Source organism: Alosa pseudoharengus, unplaced genomic scaffold (genome assembly GCF_046254945.1).
Source record: "Alosa pseudoharengus isolate Yale_2024_CS ecotype anadromous, Long Island Sound unplaced genomic scaffold, YU_APseudo_1.1 YU_APseudo_1.1_scf_25, whole genome shotgun sequence".
NCBI classification, from domain to species: Eukaryota; Metazoa; Chordata; class Actinopteri; order Clupeiformes; family Clupeidae; genus Alosa; species Alosa pseudoharengus.
Genome location: NW_027468696.1, coordinates 559,421 through 581,355, shown reverse-complemented (window position 1 = coordinate 581,355; position 21,935 = coordinate 559,421). Strand labels below are relative to the sequence as shown.

Sequence of the window (21,935 nt, the reverse complement as noted above, 5' to 3'; positions counted from 1 at the left end):
TTCAGTCCTTTTCAACCTGTACATGTCTGACTTCTGCTACAACACAGAGTCATGCCACATGCAGAAATTTTCAGACGATACTGCAATTGTGGGGTGTATCAGGGATGGGCAGGAGGAGGAATATAGGAGCCTGGTGAAGGACTTTGTGCAATGTCCGGAGGTCTAAGCCCGCTCTGCTCCCAGTTACCATTGAGGGGGTCAATGTGGAGGTGGTAAGCACTTACAAGTATCTGGGGATACATCTGTACAATACACTGGACTGGTCAGTCAACACTGAAGCACTCACAAAAAATATGAACACAATTCCCCCATCCTAGCATCTTTACACTGGCTACCTGTTAAAAGTCTCATTGACTTAAAAATATTACTTCTAACATACAAAGCCATAAATGGCTGGGCACCTATATTAAAGATCTTTTAGTACCATATTACCCACCTAGACTGCTACGATCACAGAATACTAGACTTCTTGTAATCCCAACAGTAGAGGCAGAGCTTTCTGCTACAGCGCACCCCTCCTCTGGAAATAACTCTCTCCATCAATTTTATTAGCAGACACCCTCCCTATTTCCAAGTCTAGACTTAAAACATACATCTTTAGTGCCTCCCATAGTTAGGTATGGTGTAGTGTGGAACTTCCGGGTTTTTATTGGAATGGACCACCTCTGCTGTGTCCTCATGTGACTGGCGCCCTAGTCATGCGTGTCATGGTGGCAACTGACTACCCTTCACCATGCCTTAGGTATGCTGCTGTAGCATAGCGCTGTCATGGACTTTTCATGTGTCACGCCGTACAACTCTGCTTCTTTCTCTCTCTCAACTCCCCCTCTTACCTCTTGTCTTTGTCTTGCCATTCAACTCCCTCTTCTCTCCTAGGCAAGTTCAACTCCCTCTTCTCTCCCTCTCTTGCCTTTTGTCTCTATAATATAACACTATATAATACCATTGATATACTTATTAATACTAACCATCATGACTTATAGTAATACCTACTATTTATCTCTCTTTCTTCCCTCTTACCTCACTTGTGAGATAAACTATTACCAGTCATCAGCCATCCTTCTGTTTGGCCCTCATCGCACCTGAAGTCCCATCCCTATGATGACTGCCCTATGTGATGACCCTGTGCCCCTTCAGGCCTTCTCCTGTCAGTGCACGGGCAGGGCTAGCCTTGGTTGGGCTAATACCCTCATTGATTACACCTATGGTTAGGGTGGGGCTATATTAGGGGTTCCCTATCTTTCTGATTAGGCATTTTTCTTACTTCTTGCAGGCACTCACTTTGATTATTCTCTCACACTTTGCTCTCTCCCCTCATTTTCAACTCTACATCTCTTTCTCTTTCTTTGTCTTTAGGCCTACTTCACTAGCTTCTTTGCATCCATACATCCATACACTCATACACGCACGCCACCACTCCCATTCATTTCCCCCTAGACATTTTGCTATTGGTAACCTTGTGCTTTACTTTAATAAATTAATATATTTGGTTTGAACCTTGTTGTCCGTGTCCCTCTTTATGTTTCGGTCTGGGAACGAGCTGGCCGTAACACTTACCATTGCCTATTGCAGTCCCCTTGTCTGGATTCCTGGCCCGTGCAGCCTAGCTACCCAGTACTTGACATATGATAATTCCTAATCCCTATGGACAATACATGCCCTACATTGGACTATTTGAATTTCCTGACACTAAATAGGATTCATGCATACATCATACTGGTTATGTAACCATTTTAACTCTTTGTAACATACCTCAGGTTGTTGTGTTCTATTCTGTACACCTAACTAACCTATTCATTTATTATGTATACAGTACAGACCTTACTGCCCTGTAACTGATCCTAGGCAGATGGGTCAGGCCCTTGAGTCTTGTATCCACTCAAGGTTTCTTCCTATATGTATCTCCAATTGTGGAGATACATATAGGTGTGAAAAGTGGCCTGAAGTGAATAAGTGGCCTGAGTAGAATAAGTGTGCAAAGTTTGAGCATTTTACTATGTACATTTGTATGTGCTGCCATGGACTCCCATGGCACTAGAAAGAAGCATAATAACAAATCCTACTAGCCCTATAGGGTCCCTATGCAGCTTCAATGCTTGCCCCCCAATAAGACAAGGTAGAAACACTAATGGCCCCAAAAATGACAGAAATGTGGCAAATGACTTTTGGACCAAATGTAGTGCTGAAAATGTATAATCAGAAAAATAGGCCAAAATAAATTTCTAGACCAAATCTAGTGCTGAAAATAATACATTTCTCAAATACATTTTATTTTCAAGGGCCATTTTTAACGATAGAATTTCATATAGGGGGTGTCATTGGAAAGAGGAGAGGGTGTAGCTTCAGAATGTGGAGAAACATCCCTTGCAAAATCCTTCCTGAGATGAGTATGGCTGTTCAAGTGCTGAAATTCATCAATTTCACAAAATATATACTATATTTTCAGAGGGGCAAAAGAGGCCATTTTCCACCATAGAATTTCACAAGTGGGGTGTCATTGGAAAGGGGAGGAAGTGTAGATATAGAATGTGGTGAAATATCCCTTGCAAAATCCTTCATAGGCTATCTGTCCCTGTTCAAGTGCTGAAATTCTACAATTTCACAAAATATATACTGTTTTTAGAGGGGCTAAATATCCAATTTTCCACCATAGAATTTCACAAGTGGGGTGTCATTGGAAAGGGGAGGAGGTGTAGTTTCAGAATGTGGTGAAAGATCCCTTGCAAAATCCTTCATGGGCTATCTGTCCCTGTTCTAGTGTTGAGATTCTGCAATTTCACAAATACATATTATATTTTCAGAGGAGCAAAAAAGGGCATTTTCAACCATAGAATTTCACAAGTGGGGTGTCATTGGAAAGAGGAGAGAGTGTAGTTTCAGAATGTGTTGAAAAGTCCGATGCAAAATGACATGTAGGCCGTAGGGAATAAATTTACTGTAGAAAAACTTCAAAATCTGCTACCAACTACAGACCACCCCCCCCCCCCCCAGTGTAAAATGAACAAAATTGTTTAATAGAAAAAAACATAACACAACATGTATCAAAAGATCCAGCACAGAAAATAAAGAAAAAACTACATAATCTGCCACCCTCTACATAACCCCCCCCCCCCCCCCCCCCCCCCCCCCCCCCCCCCCCTCTAAATTACCAAATTATTTAATAGAACACAAAAGGCAACATTTCTCAAAACATTCGGCAGTGGAGTCAACAGAAAAAAGATATACAGGCTTTTGAACGTCTGTGAACAATGCCTGTTAATCTGCAACAGGCACATGCCTGTGTTATCGCGGATTTGCGGTCAACACTGGCCCCTTGTGGACGAGGTAGAAAATTGCATTATTTAAGGTGGAACGGAAACTTAACTCCCCCGCGATCTGAAAGTGGTCTTCCCCCGCGGAAATGAAAGTGGTGCTAACTTCAGCCTCGTCTTACCATCGGCATATCCGCAAATTTTAAACACAAGGGATGAATTGAACGATGACGAAGTCGGACATATAGGCATAGTTCGTATTGAAAAAAAAGTTATACAATTTGGAACTCTAGCTTTTCCCCACCACAGTCTTTTAATGCCATCTAATCATAACGTGCGCAGTCTGCGCCATACTTAATAAGCCCAAATCACACCCAAGATTCGCAACGAGATGAGCAGCAACTTGATGCAACATTCTAAAACCTTGCAACTGTGACCAGACAATGCTTTGCGACGGCTTGTAACGACGTGCAACATGGCTAGTTCTACTAGGCTAATTCACACTGCTGTAACCTCCTTTCTGTAACGGTTTCGTGTCATTGAGAATCTTTAAACAGACAATCTGACGGGTTTTGGAAGATTAAATACAACCTGAAACTAAAAAACAGACCAGGCCTCTACTGGAGACCGGACTTTAACCCAAACCTGTAGCCACGCCAGGCGTTTAAAAGAGACAGGCGTCTCTTAGGGACTCGGCGATTATTTGAAGTTTTACGGGTACTCTTAATTTTCTTATTTAACAGGGAGGAACGGTCAACACTAAGCGCCTTCTCCCAAGCATTCTCAATGTTTTCTTTCGCATATCCCCGTTGCGAAAATCGCTGCGCCAGTTGAGACGCTTTGGACATGAAGTCTTCAGTAGAGCTACAATTCCTCCTCACTCTGAGGAAATGGCCCGTGGGGATATTACGAATCAAATGTGAAATAGAAACTCTACGAGTGTGCTGCGCGGCGGTCATAATTAGGTAAATAATGCAACCTTAATGAAAGCGAACTCTGGGATTTATTTGAACTTTTATTTTGAAGTGTTTCAGTTGATTTGATGTCAGATTTACATGATTCAAACGTCCCTACCAAGGCAGGCTACTTGCTGTAGGGTTTAATATTTGTTTTGCTTCCTAAGCCCAAGTAATGTATCCATAGCCTACCATTCAAATATGTGTTTCGAAAACCCAAACTGACTTTTTTTATATTATTTTTTAATCATTAGTAAAACAAAAGCAAACAGTTTATGTCTATGAACACAGTTTGTAATGATAAATTCTGAGCTGCTTGACATCTGCTGCAGCTCTAATTATGAAAAGCCAAGTGGATTGTATGTGACTTGTCTGTTCTGAAAACCTATAACCCTTATGAAAAACAATTCAAAGACCTGTTATTTTCATTTTTGGATTAGACTAGCCAGTCTCTATGCTGTTTTCATGGACAGCAAGACCCGCTTCATTCATTGTTTTAAATAACGTTGTTTGTTGCACACGCCATCTCCAGTGGTTCACTTTTACTTGCGCAGCAGATGCGCAGATTGGATGAGCGCTGACACCACTACCCCCTAATTGCATGTCTCTTTATTTGATAACACTAAATTAAGAAATATTTTCTAATCAGGAATATGTTTAGTTTATTTTTCTTTCGGCCCGCCTTTTCCATAGGCTACCATTCAATTGCAGCACATTATCCGCGGACTAACAATCTCCTCGTTGAGGAGGCCCTATAAGCCTGCAGATCATAGACAGAGAAAGCATGCTCTGGGAACAGAGCACAGTTGCCTGTCTAGTGTAACCATGGGTATGTTTACAAGGAAAATGTCTTAGTGTGTTTTGGGGGTGGCGGCACCCCCACTTCCAACGTCACTGGCTGCCTGATAGGTGAAGAGAACAAGAAATGGAGAAACATCAACGCAGTGCCTTGCTAGGCCTAATGTTATTAGGTTGGATTTTGTTGTTATGCTACTGCACATGTAACACCCTCGTTTCTATGAAACTGGAAACAACTGAACCAGGAGACTTTGTCACAAGACCAGGGACGGATTAAACAAATATGGGCCCCTGTGCACAATATCAAAAAAGGCCCCCCCTCCCCCTGACCGCGACACGCGCGGGCGTGCAAGTGACGTGCGCGTGCAGCCAGCGCTTCTCTCTTTGCTGTCGCTGTGCAGGCTGGTGCACAATTTCACACAATGAAAATGTAGTACATTGTGTCATATATTATAACTCAGGCCCACACAGAAATGAATTCCAGCAGCTGTTTCTATTATTAGGCTGTAATCTCCCTTTGCTGTCCAAACAGTAAGACAATTTGGTTAGACTAGGCTAGCTAACTTTACATTGACACAACGTAACAATGCTCTGAAGTCGCGGTCAACATGAAATCCAAAACTTTTTGATCACCAAGTTGAAATTTCCAGGTCAACCACAAATAATTCTGATTCTTTTTAATATCATCCAATAACTAATTCAATGTTGATCTGATTGAACTCTGCCTACTTAGCAACACCATTGAACACCACTTAAAAGTTCAACGAAGAGTTGCCATTGCTGCTGCTGTGCTGAAGAGATGTGGACGGCACGGCAGGGCACGCCCAATGAAAATAAATTAACGCAACGCAACACAGACCCCGCTTCTCTCGCGACAGTCACTGACAGCAGAATAAATGCATGAGGAAAAACACTTAGATGATAAGCGCAGCGCAGCAGCAGTTTGTGACATTGTTTATTAGTGTAACCTCATGTATAAAAAATAGTATTGCCAGGCAATACTAGCCTACTTTGAAAAGTAGTATTGCCGTGGCAATACGGGTGACGGCGGCCATGGCCTGAAGTAGCCTAAAGCATGTATAATGATTCCTAAAACATATACGACGTCCATTCTGTGGCTATTGAAATTTGGGTATATCGTGTTAACTGTAACCCACCCTCTGAAGCCTTTCGTGACACATAGAAAATACTTTTCTTAATACAAAGTGGTTTTGAGCCATTTTAAATCGCTTAGCTGCAGCATCGCGTGTTCGTAGACTGTGCACTCCTCCTCCGTCTACTGACAGCCAGGGCGTATACATTTCTTCTACGGCTGCAAACGAGATTCACTCGCAGTTAACCATTCTGTATTTTGGGACACCATGAAGGCCATTTCACTTATTCTCCAGTTGGCACTGTGTACACTGTGGGTAGCTTGTTTAGGGTTAATTCCATTGTTGTGAAGCCTGCTTCCAGGTTAAATTTTGTTTACTCTGGTTGTTATGTAGTTACCATTCAAAACAGCATTGATATGGAATGGTGATTCACTTTTTTACCACGTCATAGTCACCCTACCAGACAATCAGAAAAGATTATTTCTTCTGGGTGATAAATCATAACACTATAATGACATTTGCTATCAATATAATCACATTCTTATATAATTTACTTGCGACAAGTAATAACAATAACGAAAAAACACAAGGGGTGTCCATGTAGCTTTGCTTGGCTCCTTGTAAAGGTAATGAATAATAAGTAGAGGGGGGGGGGGGGGTCCATGTTTTATGGTCATGAGATGGTTTACATGGTGACATTGTTGACACCTATACACTAACAACTGATAAAACAGATATAATATCACTAAATCAGTGATTTATTACATTGATAATGTTATAACTTTTTTAAAGCGATGGTTCGGAGTAATTTCACCCTAGGGTCCTTTGCACCATGACCCTGAGCCAAACACCCTCCCAGAACCTGTTTTCCCTTGGTTGAACCCTGGTCGAGTAGCGCTGTCAGAAACTAATGACTTTCTGCAGGCGCTTATGGAACCTATAGAGTATCTCGTAAATTACACCACTAATAATGCCCTGAATGGTACGAAACCTCTACAGTAGTACAACTATGTTCTTTACTCATAAAACGAGGCATTGAAAAGTTTGTAAGTACACCAGGAGTTTATTTTTGCCTGATGGATTCTACTCTCTGCTATATCTACTGCTGTGTCGACGTTCCTTCCGTGATTTGGGAAAAGCCCTGAATCAGTTAATTTGTATTGATTCCCAAGAGTCCAAGCTTTCAAGTGGTGTATACTATGACTATGCTACAAAACAATCTGATGCATAGAATGTTGGGGGGAGGTGGGGGAGGGGGTAACCGCCCCGCCGGCAGGACACTGAGGACCCAGTATTAATGCACATAACTTTTGACCCATAGGCCCGGTTTTCTAAAATAAGCTAGGCTACTACTGGAATCCTTGGATCAAGACAAGTTCAACGCATCATATTTCACTCTCTGCTCCTGTTGGTGAACTGCATCTGAGTAAGCACACTTTATAGTTCCTCGAAAATCAATTCTAGTTGAAGTTTTTTTTTTCTTCTAGCGACAACCCTGACCTTGGTAATTGAACAATCCTGGCTACGGCCTGGCTGGCAAATTTTGCACAGTAGTTGTTGGGTATAATAGCATCATTTTTTTTGTTGGCGGGGGGGCATGTACAGTTGCTGGTCATGCCTAATTGAGTCCTGCAGTTGTGTGTTCAAGGTTGACAATGTTAACAAGGCTATAGATCCAGAATGATTTCATACACATATCTTGAATAAACCTAGCAAATAACATTTTTTTAAACTGAATTTGTTTTAAAGTGCTATCACAATTATTATTAAGGAGACAAAAAACAGGATTAGGAATATGATATCATTATTGATAAAGTATCAAATCCAAGGTGGTCAGGTGGGAGGCATCTGTTGATTTCACATGGAATTACCCATAGAGATTCAGCAACCCACTGATGATCTATCATGAAGACTTTGTTTTAACTGTCTAAACTTTCCTCACAGATGGTGAATATGAAACGTATTATCTGGTTGATGCTGTTATGGACAAGTAAGAAAGATTTGTTAACCTATTTTGGCGTCTCTTTACCTACAGTTCTTCCATTTTACTTTCTCTATGATCTCATGTGTTAATTCTGAACCTCTTCGGTAGTAACATGAATAAAATTAAATATGTCATGATTTGTGGGTGTTTTACCTTTATTAAGATAGTTCAAGTGCAAGTTAAACTTCAAATGTATCTATAGTAGATTATTATACACGGCCCTTCAATGTACTTACTCACTGCACCAGAATTATGACTTTATAACTCCCAAATCAAAAGTCAACAAATGAATTAAAGGCAGTAGAACAAGTTGTAATTGATTTTTAAACAAGCTGGGGCCAACTTGATCTCCATTGGGAGACGGTCCCAGCAGTGGGCACCATAATGGCTAAATTTAGTTTTGACTCTGGGCACTACGAGCTGACCAATGTGTGTATGTGAGTGTATGCTGTCTGACACCCGGAGATTAGCACCAACCAGAATAAGTGTGTGTGTGTGTGTGTGTGTATTCAACAGCGGTAGTGGAATCTATGAACATCACTGCAAAAGAGGGAACAGATGTCAGAATTACATGTTCGCATCTACTGGCACGTGACAACTCCAAATATTTCTGCAGAGATCCATGTGAACATGAAGATGTCCTCATCAAATATGATACCTCATCAATTCAGATGTTTAAGTCTCAGCAAAGACTCTTCCTGTTTGATCATGGGACTGGGGAGTTCACTGTCACCATCTCTGAAGTGAGGTCTACAGATACCGGAACATACTACTGTGGAATTGACCGCCTCTTCATAGACACATACAACACAGTTACTTTAAAAGTGATTCCTGGTGAGTTAAAGTTGAGTGAGCAGTTAGAAGTACAGACACTAAAATAGTTTACATATTTTAGCATTTCATAGTGTAAAGTGTTAAAGACTTCTCATTCACAGTTGAAAGGGGTGATAGAATGGATGAACACAGGATTGTAACACCCACCAACGTAATAACTTCCCACCAATGTATTAAACCACTAACGTAATATAAATCTGCACATTTTAGATGTAATAATCCTGCCGTAATTAATTTCCCACCAAAAGTCTATTCAAATTTAGTAGGATGTCCAGTTCACATTGGGAGGGGTTTTGTTCTCAAAAGTGGAGCGCATGGCGTAACAAGGTGTTACTAGGTCTTTTAATCAGTCATATGGGTGTGTTTGGGGCGTAACATCATTTTAAACCAATGAGAATGACATCTGTCATTCCCTTTAATGGCGCAACGCGCGATATGTCAAATAAATGCATCGGTATTTTGGCATTCAACGGCGCATTTGAAGGAGGCTGCTTGCGAGACCGTATGGAATAGTCATTCTTAAACCATGCTTTACTAAAACCTAGCATAGCCTTCATGCATTTGCACTCGTCTATTATTTGAACTCATTGGCAAAGTGAAACTAACTTCACCAAGGAGTCAGTCAACGACAAGACAGTTATATGCAGTTCCTTTCACTATTGACTGACAATTGGTTACCATCGAAAACATAGGCTGGAAAAAGCAACACTTACCCTAATGTTGCTCAAATGACTGAATAAAACAACATTTATCCTGCAGAGGAGTTGCTTATATCTCGTGACAGTGCGTCTTCAGCTGCTTCACCAATTTGCAAATGATGGTGAATAACTACTCATCATGAGATGTACAGTATTTCGTAATATCTTTATTCTAATTATGTTTCCCATTGTAATTGTGCAATTTGTAATGTTTTGCATGGACGTGCGCTGGTGTGCCTTCATGAATGATAGAAGGATGGTGCATGCACCTGCCAATATGACTGTTGACATGCGCTCTTAAAATAGTATATGAACAACTCGCCATTGACTTCTGACCAGGTTTAGGTGGTGTATGATAGCGATTTTTAGACAACTCGCTAGGTCCCTCCCTAGGTTGTTAATTGCCACACTCCTGGGCGCAATGCTTAAAAAATAAACGTGCAAAATAACAAATTCAACTTTCCGCGGGTGAATAACGAGTATTACGCCATGCGCTGGTGGTCCAAAATACAGCCCCTAGTCATATATCTGTTTTATCAGTTGTAAGGGTATAGTTCTCAAACATTGTCACCATGGACTTATACATCTATTTATTATTCATCACCTTTATAAAGGAGCCAAGCAAAGCTACATCCTGGACACATAAATAAATTCCATAATTACAGTCTGTGGCAGACCTAGAGCCGTATAGTAAATCTCATTTTTAAATGTAGTATATTTATAGGGACAGGTCCCTGACACTTCATGCAAAGTTGCTTTGGCATCCATTGTGTTTGCCTTACACATAGTTCAACACCTTTAGTGGGGGCCAAGCAGATAACTGCATAGAACAAAAAAATGTTTTTCTACCTTTTGTTATTATCATCCCCTTTTTATTGGGGGCCACGCAGTTATGAATGCACCCATAGTGTTTCTACCTTCTCTTACTGTAGGCCAAGCAGTAAAGCTGCGTTGTGTTTCTATCCTTCTAATTTATGTTTTGTTAATTAATCGAGTTTTGGGTATTATGCCATATTTTATCACTACTTAATGTAACTTTCAGGTTGATATATTTCTTACATACTTTACTTAAGTGTTAAACTTCTCCAAGACCCAATGATAAGATGATCCTTGTGGGTCTGGTCTGTTCCCAAGAGCTCTGACTATTTCAAAAAGGTTTCCACATTAGAGCTAAAACAATGTAACATTTGTATTATTTATATATGAATCTGGCATGTGCTTGTGTAACAGGGTGATATATAGGAAGGGCCAAGGGGCCAATCACAGTAGCCTGACTACGCCACCCTGAGGCCTACTGCATCAGGGAATCTTTAAGAGATCGTACCTCTAAACAGAGACAGCGCTCACAGGTTCCAAAATTACATGGTGGAGACATGAATTCCAGCAAAGCAAGATTTATTAATACACAGAGTTTGGGAAGTGGAGATCTGAGGGTGGCAGTTATGGAGTCCACACAAATATCATGCAAACATCATAGAAGGTTCACCTGTTATACAGCAAAGGCACACAGCAAAGCTATAAGCAACACACCAGAAACACCACACGTGTGCTTAGACTAGACCTCCCTCAGAGCCACCTCCCTACTAAATAAACATAAAAGTTACACAAACAAAAGGACAAGACAAGCAAAACAAAAACTAAACATAACAAATAACCAAAGCAAAACCAAGACAAGACAAGACAGCAGCACGACTCATGTTCCCCATCAGCATGACTGTGCTGCCTAAAACAACATAACACAGAAGCTTAAACAATAAAAACACCACAATATACAGTGGGCATCGCTTTCAAATGGCCACTTCAGTCGCGCATTACGCAGCGTGAAGCTGCGTGAAGCTTTAGTACCACTTTCAGCCACTGTGCGTCACTCTGCCACTGTACATCGCTCTGTCAGTGGTAATTGTTACCGAGAGGAATCCCAGCCTACGAATTCAATAACAAAATAAATCGTAATTAAACATTACCTCGATTAAGGCTACTTGGGTATGGCTTAAGGCTTGACTACACGGTGGTAGCGAAAATCGAAATCTGCTTTTGATAGCCTACCGGTGCCGCTCCACAAAACAAAAAAATATCTTAATTTGCTGTCTATGTTATTGTCAGTGTTTGGGGTAACGCAACTACGCAAATCAAAACAGTGTCTTAATTTGCCCTACTTCTTGACCTCAATGTAGTCAATTAACTGCTTGACATGTCATTTTTATTTTTCTGTACAATAAACAAATAGCCTACATCTGCTTTATGCCGCAGAATTACATTCATATTTGGCTGACTGCAGACGCGCCACTTCCCTCCCCATATTCCAAGATTAAGATAGTATGAAGTGCTTTTTGTGTAGGCTACTATCATAAAAAATCGTTAAAACAAATAGCTATTTGCAATTTGACAAAACACTGGTCCTCATTTTGCGAATGCGAGGACGATATGAGCCTGTTGCATTTAGTTAGATGTCCGAGTCACGCATAATGTTTGAAAACCACTGGCTCGTAATCACAATAATTTAACACACGACAGTTGGATAGCATACTTCATCATGTCCCCATGCCTACATTTTTGTGAGTAGCATAGAGATCGTTAAAAACAATAAAGTATGGCTTTCCGTTTGGGACATCGAAAAAACTTATATTATTAATAGACTACCAAGCCTCGGGATAACACGTTATCTCCACTATCATCAGTCATGCCCCTTGATCAAAGTGGGGAATGAAATAAAAGTTTGAGAACCATTGGTTTAACAAGTTACCTGCAGTCCAGAACACACAGAATCTGTTCAATATTCTGATGATCGGCGATGATATCGGCAAATGTTTGTTTTCCAAAGTAAGAATTTCACCTTCGACAATTTCACCTTCGACAATGAATAGCTCATTACACTTGTTACTGTTAAAACGTAGGCCTACCTGGTATCATTACAAACATTATTCTGTGTCCTAAAACTGGCATATTTTATGGCATTGTGTCATGTAAGTTTGATGCAAAATCTAGAGAAATGTGTGAGGTGGTCAGCGGGAGACAATTGAGACACACATTGGATTGTGTTATTACTTGAACATTCCACACTATCCACAGCTGTGGTAGGCCTATCAGGGGCAGGAGGATTACTGTTAGCGCAGGCTTTATATAAAATTCTTCAACAGAAGGCTTCGAATGTTGTCTTGTTTGTGGAGCGCTTTACTTCGCTTCTGTAATCTCGGCTTCATTGAAAATGAGGGCTTCCCTCAATGACCCTCCGAGAAGAAATAAAGGTTGAATGAATGCAGGCTTGCCCAAAATAAAGGCCTGTGGTTTGCGCAGCCTACAGTAAATAACAGACCCGCCAGAATGTGCGTTATGATGCTTTTTTACGAGCAAGATGTTTTTGGTAGGCTACCCTACGCACACTGCATGTTCTTAAATAACAATGATCATCAGTAATATTCGACCATTAATTTGGGTAAATGGGCAAGCGTGACCACCTTGATTGGCTGATTGGCTGATGATTGTAACGCGGGCATGATTCCAAACACCTCCCTTACGATGATGAGTGACAGGTGACAGGTCTCAGAATGCGTGTGCTACACAAGGACGGAAGATGATGAATAACTGGGGCCGTAGGCTATTCACAAAGGCTTTTATCTTACTACTAGGAGTAGGCTACTCCTAAATCGCACTTAAAGATTTTAGCTTGGAGTTTTCTCTTAAAAGTTATTCACAAAGCCTTTCAGACAACTCCTAAACTAGGAGTGAGTCTTCGTGGCTATGGATGACGTCATTACTCATGCACGAGCTTGACTGAAGTGACCACCTTGATTGGCTGATGATTGTAACACGGGAATAGACCTCTCCAGAATATATCCCGCCTCCTAACTTCCGTATCCATCCAACTTCCGGGCGTGGATTGTCTATGGGAAATAACATGGCGTTTTGAAAGATCGTACCTGTCAAACTCTGTAGGTGACAAAGTAGAAAAAGCTGCTGGGCAGATTGGCCTACACACTTCTGCCATCTAGTTTCCACTGGATTTTTTGATTGTCGGTGCCGTTTAAGTAGTATATGTAAATGAAGTATATACTACTTAAACGGCACCGACAATCAAAAAATCCAGTGGAAACTAGATGGCAGAAGTGTGTAGGCCAATCTGCCCACCAGCTTTTTCAACTTCGCTACCTACAGATGTTTTACCGGTATGATATTTCGAAACGCCATGTTATTCCCCATAGACAATCCACGCCCGGAAGTTGGATGGATACGGAAGTTACGGAGGCGGGACTTATTCTGGAGAGGTCTATGACTCCAAACACCTCTCTTCCGATGATGAGTGACAGGTGACCGGTCGGAGAATGCGTGCGCTACACAAGTAGTGCGAAGGACGGAAGATGATTAATAACTGAATAAAAAGGCATAGCCTAAATGAATAAAGAGTAAGGCAAAACAAATAGCCTAGTAGCCTAATGAAACACAGGCCTATGGATTGATGCAGTAGCCTACCTTTGCAACATTATTAAATTAATCTGTCACCATATGCCTAGGCTACGTTTGCAAAGAGGAGAACATTTTAATTTGATTCACAATGAAATGTTACATTTCATTTACATGTTAACAATGAGTAGCCTAGTTTTGGTTGTTGTTGGTGGCGTTATTGCATCCCTTTTATGAATGCAAAATTGTTCCCTCGCGATTGGAAGCTCCTGTTGCGCATAGGCTACGCATTTCAAAACATCGCAACGTAGGCTAAAATGCCACAAAAAAGCTGTTTATGAATAGGTCTTAGTGAGTTAGGAGTCCTCTCGACTTAAGCTGTCCCAGACTTAGGTGCTACTTTTAGGTCTAAAATGCTTCGTGAATTACTTTTTGTGAAAAAATTAGGAGTCCTAAAGTTAGGAGTGACACGCCCATTATTTTTAGGAGTTGCTCCTAAATTCGCCAGTTAGGAGCTACTTTTAGCCTTAAAATTCTTTGTGAATACGGCCCCTGAATAAAAAGGCCTAGCCTAAATGAATCAAGGCAAAACAAATAGCCAGCCTAATGAAACTTACGATTGATGTAGTATCTTTGTAACATTATTAAAATATTCTGTTACTATGCCTACGTTTGCAAAAGAGAACATTTTAATTTGATTCACAATAATGTTACATTTAATTTACATGTTGACAATGATTAACCTAGTTTTGGTTGTTGTTGGCGGCGTTATAGCATGTTAGTTATGCCTACAATGCAAAATTGCTTCCTCACGATTGGAAGCTCCTGTAGCTGCATAGGCAAAATGCCGCAGGTTTGTGAATAGGTCTGTGAGAGAGTCTGTGTGAGGAGTCCTCTTGACTTCTTTTAAGCTGTCAGAGGTGGGAAGGTGTGATTGGGGGCAGGGCCGTATTAACTGGCCACAAATGTCTGATGGCCTCCCTTCCCCCCAGCCAACGTGAATCGGGTGGTTAGTTAATAGGCCTATCGTGAAGATTTTTCCTGCCATCTAAGGCACGAGCGCATCTGTGAGCCCAAGCCTCACCAAGTAGCTCTTTGTTTACAACTAACATTCCATTTAATTAAACTGCTTCATAGGCTATGCTGAAATAGTTTTCAGCATTTTGAATATTAGTGTCGGGTGAATTGAAATGTTCTCAAAGTAGCCTTATGGCTGAAAGCTGCTTGGGATCCCCCCCGTCAAGCAATATAACCATACAAACGCGCTTCCTGCACTCATTGTTTCAAAAGGAGTAATTTTGCCTTTGTCAGAACTGAAGAGCTGTGGACGGCACGGCACGGTATGCCCAATGAAAATAAATTAACGCAACGCAACACAACACAGACCCTGCTTCTCTCGCGTCAGTCACTGACATGAACGAAACACAGAACCCGCTTCTCTCACGACAGTCACTGACAGTAACCTAGAATAAATGCATGGGGAAAAACACTTCCCCATGACAAAGACATCGTAAAACACTGAAAGTTAATATTTTGTGACTAGCAACATACATCTGTCCTTTGTCAAATGTATTATGTTCCAAGTAGCCTATGCGTAATTCTGCTTCATAAAGTTGAACAAATACATTTGCTTATTTCACAGAAAAATATAAATAGCCAGTTAGGGTCTACAGTGCGGAGTTGGTAAGTTATGGTAGGCCAACTTGCAGTGAACATACAAACAGGGGAAATTCTTTCTCTTGTAGCTGAGTAGCCTCAGGTGCGCACGTAGACAAAGGCATGCAAGCGCCAATGAATCGTGCTCTCTTAAATAGGTTAACATCACTCTAAGTTCGCCTTCAAGCAAGGAAAACAATGATTTGAAGACATCTGTTTCTTTGGAAGGGCAAGGGGTAGCAACAGGGCAACACAGAGACAGGCCCGATGGCAGGGCTGTTATGAGAGTATTAAAATATGGGATAGCCTATTCTACGGGACAAAATTAAAACGGCAAGACAGCGGGGAAAAGTTAAAATACGTGGTAAACACGGAAAAAGTTGGCATGCATTGTTTCGGTCCCCGTGCACAGGGATTATTCGTCATATTATTAATCACATATGATTATTTGTGAAATTGTGCAAACAGGCGCAACACATTTGAAAAGGAAGGACTGGTAGCATGCAAGCTCACGGGAAAGATTGATTTAAGAACGTTATCACAGTGTGTGGCTGTGGCGCGGGCGGAAGACAGCGACAATTGGCAGAGGAGGGTCATGTCTTTTAACAATTCTGTCGGAGGGTCATTGAACAATTTCTAGCAGGCAAGAGAGGGTCATGCAACTTTTGACTGAAGCACTCAAAATTCCTCCGGTGGCCCCTTCAATAAATAACGAACAGTCCCTAGATTGCTGCTGGGCTACATGAACCAAGACATATAGCCCAGCAGCAATCTGCAACTCATTGCCGTCAAACGCATAGCCTATCTCGCGGTTGCATCCATTACAAACAAACATGCAATGTGAACGTCTGGGATTGGGGAGAGCACTAAATGCTCTACTGAATAAGCACAAAGTCAAACCTTTAAATGAAAAACACTCTTTAATAATCAAAAAAATAAAATAAACCGCTAATGAAGTAAACTTGTGACCATCAAAAATCGTTTATCGCCTGTAACTCCGTGATAACAGGACGTAACAGGAAGGCATTTGGCTGAGCAACGGAGGTAAATATGCTCTATATTTTGTCCAAATGATGTCTGTCTATCATCGTTGCACTCGGAGAAAACCAGAATGTTTAATTTGTCCTGCGTTTCTTCTACGGCTGCAAACGGGATTCACTCGCAGTTAACCAAATATTTCTTTATTAGGGCAGGGCAGGCATATTTCTGGCTATTAAATTATTTCTAAACCAGTCTGCTAAAGTCTGTAGTGAAGTCTGTGTAGGGTTTTCCAGGCTCCATTTCTTTTTACGAGACACCCTGCTCACTTGAGCCATCTACCGGTTGTTTGGGTTGTTGCAGCGTCTCACTGGAAAAATACAAATTAAAGTCGCGTGATACCGCGTGATACCGCGTGATACCGCGTGATACCGCGTGATCCCACGCGCGGACCGCGAGTGACGCTGGCCAAGTCGAAGCACTGCCCACTGTACATAACATAAAACCACAGATGTTCATGGGGAGACAGCATACCTGACGGTAGCACAGACAGGGGCTACACCAGTGGAGTCTACATTGCTACTGGCTACTGCCCCTCTTAAGTAGCACTCCACTGGTGCCAGATTGATTAAATACCTATGCCCCGCCCCCTTCATTAGCACTTGCAGGTGCTATGGGGAAATAGCAGGCAGAGAAGGTCTACCTGCTACAATCCACCCCCCCCCATTAATTGTCGTCGCCCCGACGACAAGCCAACCACAAACTGTCCCCGGTCGAAAACCAGGGAGCTAAGGCACAGAACAAAATTAAAACATGGTGACACCTTAATTGGGCACGTCAAAATCCCTTAACGGGGCACAGAAGACCTGGCCAGTGGACCCAACCCTGATACAGAGGGGACCCAGTGGACTAACATGGAGACAGGTAAAAGTACATATAAGGTCCCCAATATACAGAGCCCAGAAGCTAAAAACATTAAAACATGACTATTGGCATTAAAACCAAATACTTGGAGACCCGGCAGTCCGGCCGCCGCTATCCAGAACACAGGAGACCCGGCAGTCCGGCCGCCGCTATCGAGAACACAGGAGACCCGGCAGTCCGGCCGCCGCTATCCAGAGCACAGGAGACCCGGCAGTCCGGCCGCCGCTATCAAGAACACAGGAGACCCGGCAGTCTGGCCGCCGCTATCCAGAACACAGGAGACCCGGCAGTCCGGCCGCCGCTATCCAAGACAGTGGAGACCCGGCAGTCCAGCCGCCGCTATCCAGAACTCAGTGGAGACCCGGTGGTCTGACTGCCGCTGTCCATAAGTCACATCCATGCCAACTGGTAGGCCAATGCCACACCAGTGGTCGCTAAGGAGGCTTCCTCCTGCAACTCAGTCCGCACAGGGTTGGTCCAGAGGAGGCACCAAAGACTTCCAGAAAGCCCAAGGATGGTAGGAGAGGTCCACAGGACGGCTGGTCGGTAGAGCTCTCCAGATCCATAATCTCCTGGCCGGCTGCTGTCTTGTCTTAGAAATAAAAAGCAAAGAAACACAAAAACAATCTGCCAACAAATTAACATACCTGGAATTCATGTCTCTTGTGTCCTGCCGACTTACGCCAGATTGTAACAGGGTGATATATAGGAAGGGCCAAGGGGCCAATCACAGTAGCCTGACTACGCCACCCTGAGGCCTACTGCATCAGGGAATCTTTAAGAGATCGTACCTCTAAACCGAGACAGCGCTCACAGGTTCCAAAATTACACGGTGGAGACATGAATTCCACCAAAGCAAAATATTTATTAATACACAGAGTTTGGGAAGTGGAGATCTGAGGGTGGCAGTTATGGAGTCCACACAAATATCATGCAAACATCATAGAAGGTTCACCTGTTATACAGCAAAGGCACACAGCAAAGCTATAAGCAACACACCAGAAACACCACACGTGTGCTTAGACTAGACCTCCCTCAGAGCCACCTCCCTACTAAATAAACATAAAAGTTACACAAACAAAAGGACAAGACAAGCAAAACAAAAACCAAACATAACAAATAACCAAAGCAAAACAAAGACAAGACAAGACAGCAGCGCGACTCATGTTCCCCATCAGCATGACTGTGCTGCCTAAAACAACAGAACACAGAAGCTTAAACAATAAAAACACCACAATATACATAACATAAAACCACAAATGTTCATGGGGAGACAGCATACCTGACGGTAGCACAGACAGGGGCTACACCAGTGGAGTCTACATTGCTACTGGCTACTGCCCCTCTTAAGTAGCACTCCACTGGTGCCAGATTGATTAAATGCCTATGCCCCGCCCCCTTCATTAGCACTTGCAGGTGCTATGGGGAAATAGCAGGCAGAGAAGGTCTACCTGCTACACTTGCATACCTCTCTCTCTTTCTTCACTCGCAGAACACTACTCCCACTAGTTGTAGTTGTTTTTGAGTTGAGTAAAAAGTGATTTCAATTTAATTTGAACTTAGTACTTAGTATGCTTTACATGTTTCAGAGTTTGACAATATTCGTTATTGGGTTTGTGGGGTTTGTGTGTTTTGTGCTGAAATTACATGTCAAAATATATAATCTGTCTATAATGTTTTACTATTACTATTTACTATTATTATATTTTTAAACTGATTTTTTTGTTACAATTTTGGTATTCCCAGTGCTGAAGTCTTTGTGTGGTCTAGGGCCAAATTTATTTTTTAAGTTGTGTAGAATGATTGTCTTTATTCAAAATCTCTGTTAAATCTTGGAATGTCAATTAGCCAGATTTTCTTGGTTTTGACAGATAACAAGAGCTTTTCATTTGTTTTAATGACATGTCAATGTCTTCACCTTGATGTTTTTTGCACACATTTTTCTAGAACAACTTTAACTTAACTTGTGCTCATACAAACCATTTTGGAAATGGCTGATTCTTGCTTCCCTTAAAACATACATATTATTATGATAGATGCCTTCTTGATTCTGCTGGACACTAAAGAAAAATATCTTTGATAAGTTTAAGACTTATGTATGAAAGTGATTATATCGATAGCAAATGTCCTTATAATGATGTAATATGATTTATCACCCAGAGAAGAAATAATCGTTTCTGATTGCCTGCTTTTTTTGTCAAAATAGCAAGTTTGAAAGATTTAGGAAAACCTATATATGAAATGAACATTTCTCATTAATAACTGGTGCATTGTCACTTTAAGAGCACTGTGTCTACACATTTTACCAGCTCCATTCAAATATAGACTATGGCTAGTGCTATGTCAATTGTTTACTAAAAGAGAAATGAAAAGTTAACTTTTAACTCCTTTTAACTTTTACCCAGATCCAATCATAGGAGCAGTTGCAGGAGGTGTCGGTGGAGGATTTGGAGGAGCAGTAGGAGCTGGGGGAGCAGCAGCACTAGCAGTACTCGGTGGATTGGCTGCAGCAGGACCTGCAGGAGCAGCTGCTGCAGCACTTGCAGGGGCAGCAGTTGCAGGGGCTGTCACTGGTGTATGTAAAGGAGCAAAAGAGGGATACAACAAGGGGGGTGAATGTGGAGGAGCAGTAGGTGGAAGAGCTGGTGGAGTGGCTGGAGCAAAGTTATTTAAAAAATGGTCTGAAGGATGGGCTGGCAAATATATTGGAGGTACACTTGATTACATCTTAGAACTAGGTGGAATGATTGGAGAAACAGTGGGCAAATATACTGGAAGGGAGACTGAAAAACGTATTAAAAAGATGGTAGGGAAAAGAAATTAAGGGGTTGCATAACACAAATAACACTTATGATATTGCATAGCTGTTTATAATTGTGTGCTGTAAGGAGATGTATAAATTATTATAACTTTATTGCATATAATTATAGCTATAGATATATAGGACTACAGTAGAAGTCAAAACTCTTTATGCATCACTATACGCATTTAGCAGAGAGAAGTAGTTATGATGCATCATAAAACTGACAACTGAGTCGGCAGATCTTGACATATTTATAATGCATTATTCAGATTTAAATTATAATCATTCATAATTAGTTGTCATAATGCATCATGAAGTTGGTTATGATGACTTGTGAATACATATAGATGGTAATAATGAGCATTACAATGCTTTATAGACACCTTATAAAACATTATGAATGCATTCATAGGGCGTTATAAATACAACCTTCATAGAAAGTGTTACCGAAAAGTTAATTGAATGCCCATCCCTATGAGACACCTCTCAGATTGTTCTCATTACATTATTATTTTTAGAGGCCACTGAACAATATCTTATATTTTCTATTTGGAAATACATTTTCAATCTCTTTTTGTTTTCAATAATAGATATTGGCTATGACTATTGAAGCTAATTATTGAACCTAATGGCCAAAGTGAATTGGTAATTTTTGTGAGCTTCATCATGCTTTTTGTGGGCTTTATCATGCAATTCTTATGTACAGTGCAACCGGAAAATATTCAGACCCTTTCAAGTTTTCCACATTTTGTTATATTTTATTAAAATGGATTCAATTCGGGTTTTTTTCTCATCAATCTACACACAATACTCCAACACTCCACAAAAAAACAGGTGTTTGGAGTGTTTTGTAAATTTGTAAAAAATAAGTCTATATCCCATTTACATAAGTATTCAGACTCTTGACACTTGCAATTGAGCTCTGGTGAATCCTACTTCTATCAATGGTCCTTGAGATGCTTCTACAACAAGAGTCCACCTGTGCCTAAATTAATTAATTGGCCATTATTAGGACAGGCAGAAGGTCTCACAGTTGATGGTGAACATCATGAAAATGCATTATTCTGTAATCCAAAGTCTTCTTCTTCTTCTTCTCACAGTGCATGAAAATGCCCTGTACTGTTCTTCCTAGGCTTCTTCTTCTTCTTATTCCGCTTACCACTTTTTCCATACGCAATTTCTCTTGAACTGTTTAACTTAGAAACTTTGTTCAAATGGACCAGGTTGCTTTGACTTTTCAACTTTGTAACTTTTTAAATATTTGTATACTTTTTAAACTATTAATGAAAAACTTTTTAAAAATCCCCATAGACTTAACATTGGTGATTGTGACATCAAAATACGGCCATTAAGCAATTAAAATCCTGTGCCAGGTTGCCAGGGCACCTATAGAAAGATGCAACTAGAAGAGTGAAAACGTGGAAAGTCTTATAATTTACAATTAAAATATGTTTAGTCATATAACTGCTTAAATCCAGCTTGCTCCAAAACAAATAAGCTCCAAAAAGTGCTCCAAAATGTGTGCAAATGCTGCAAGGTAATGATAGACAACCAGTGTGAA

General features: G+C 41.1%; 1 long non-coding RNA gene across 1 annotated transcript in view; it reads left to right on the top strand.

Annotated features, from left to right (window-relative positions):
• The window catches only part of LOC143099157 (uncharacterized), a 33,015-nt gene extending 24,104 nt beyond the window's left edge, over positions 1-8,911 (top strand). The window contains exons 4-6 of the long non-coding RNA XR_012981413.1: positions 7,421-7,525; positions 8,044-8,089; positions 8,600-8,911. This is a non-coding gene — a long non-coding RNA (uncharacterized LOC143099157). The remainder of the gene's footprint in view (positions 1-7,420; positions 7,526-8,043; positions 8,090-8,599) is intronic.
• The last annotated feature ends 13,024 nt before the right edge of the window (positions 8,912-21,935 follow it).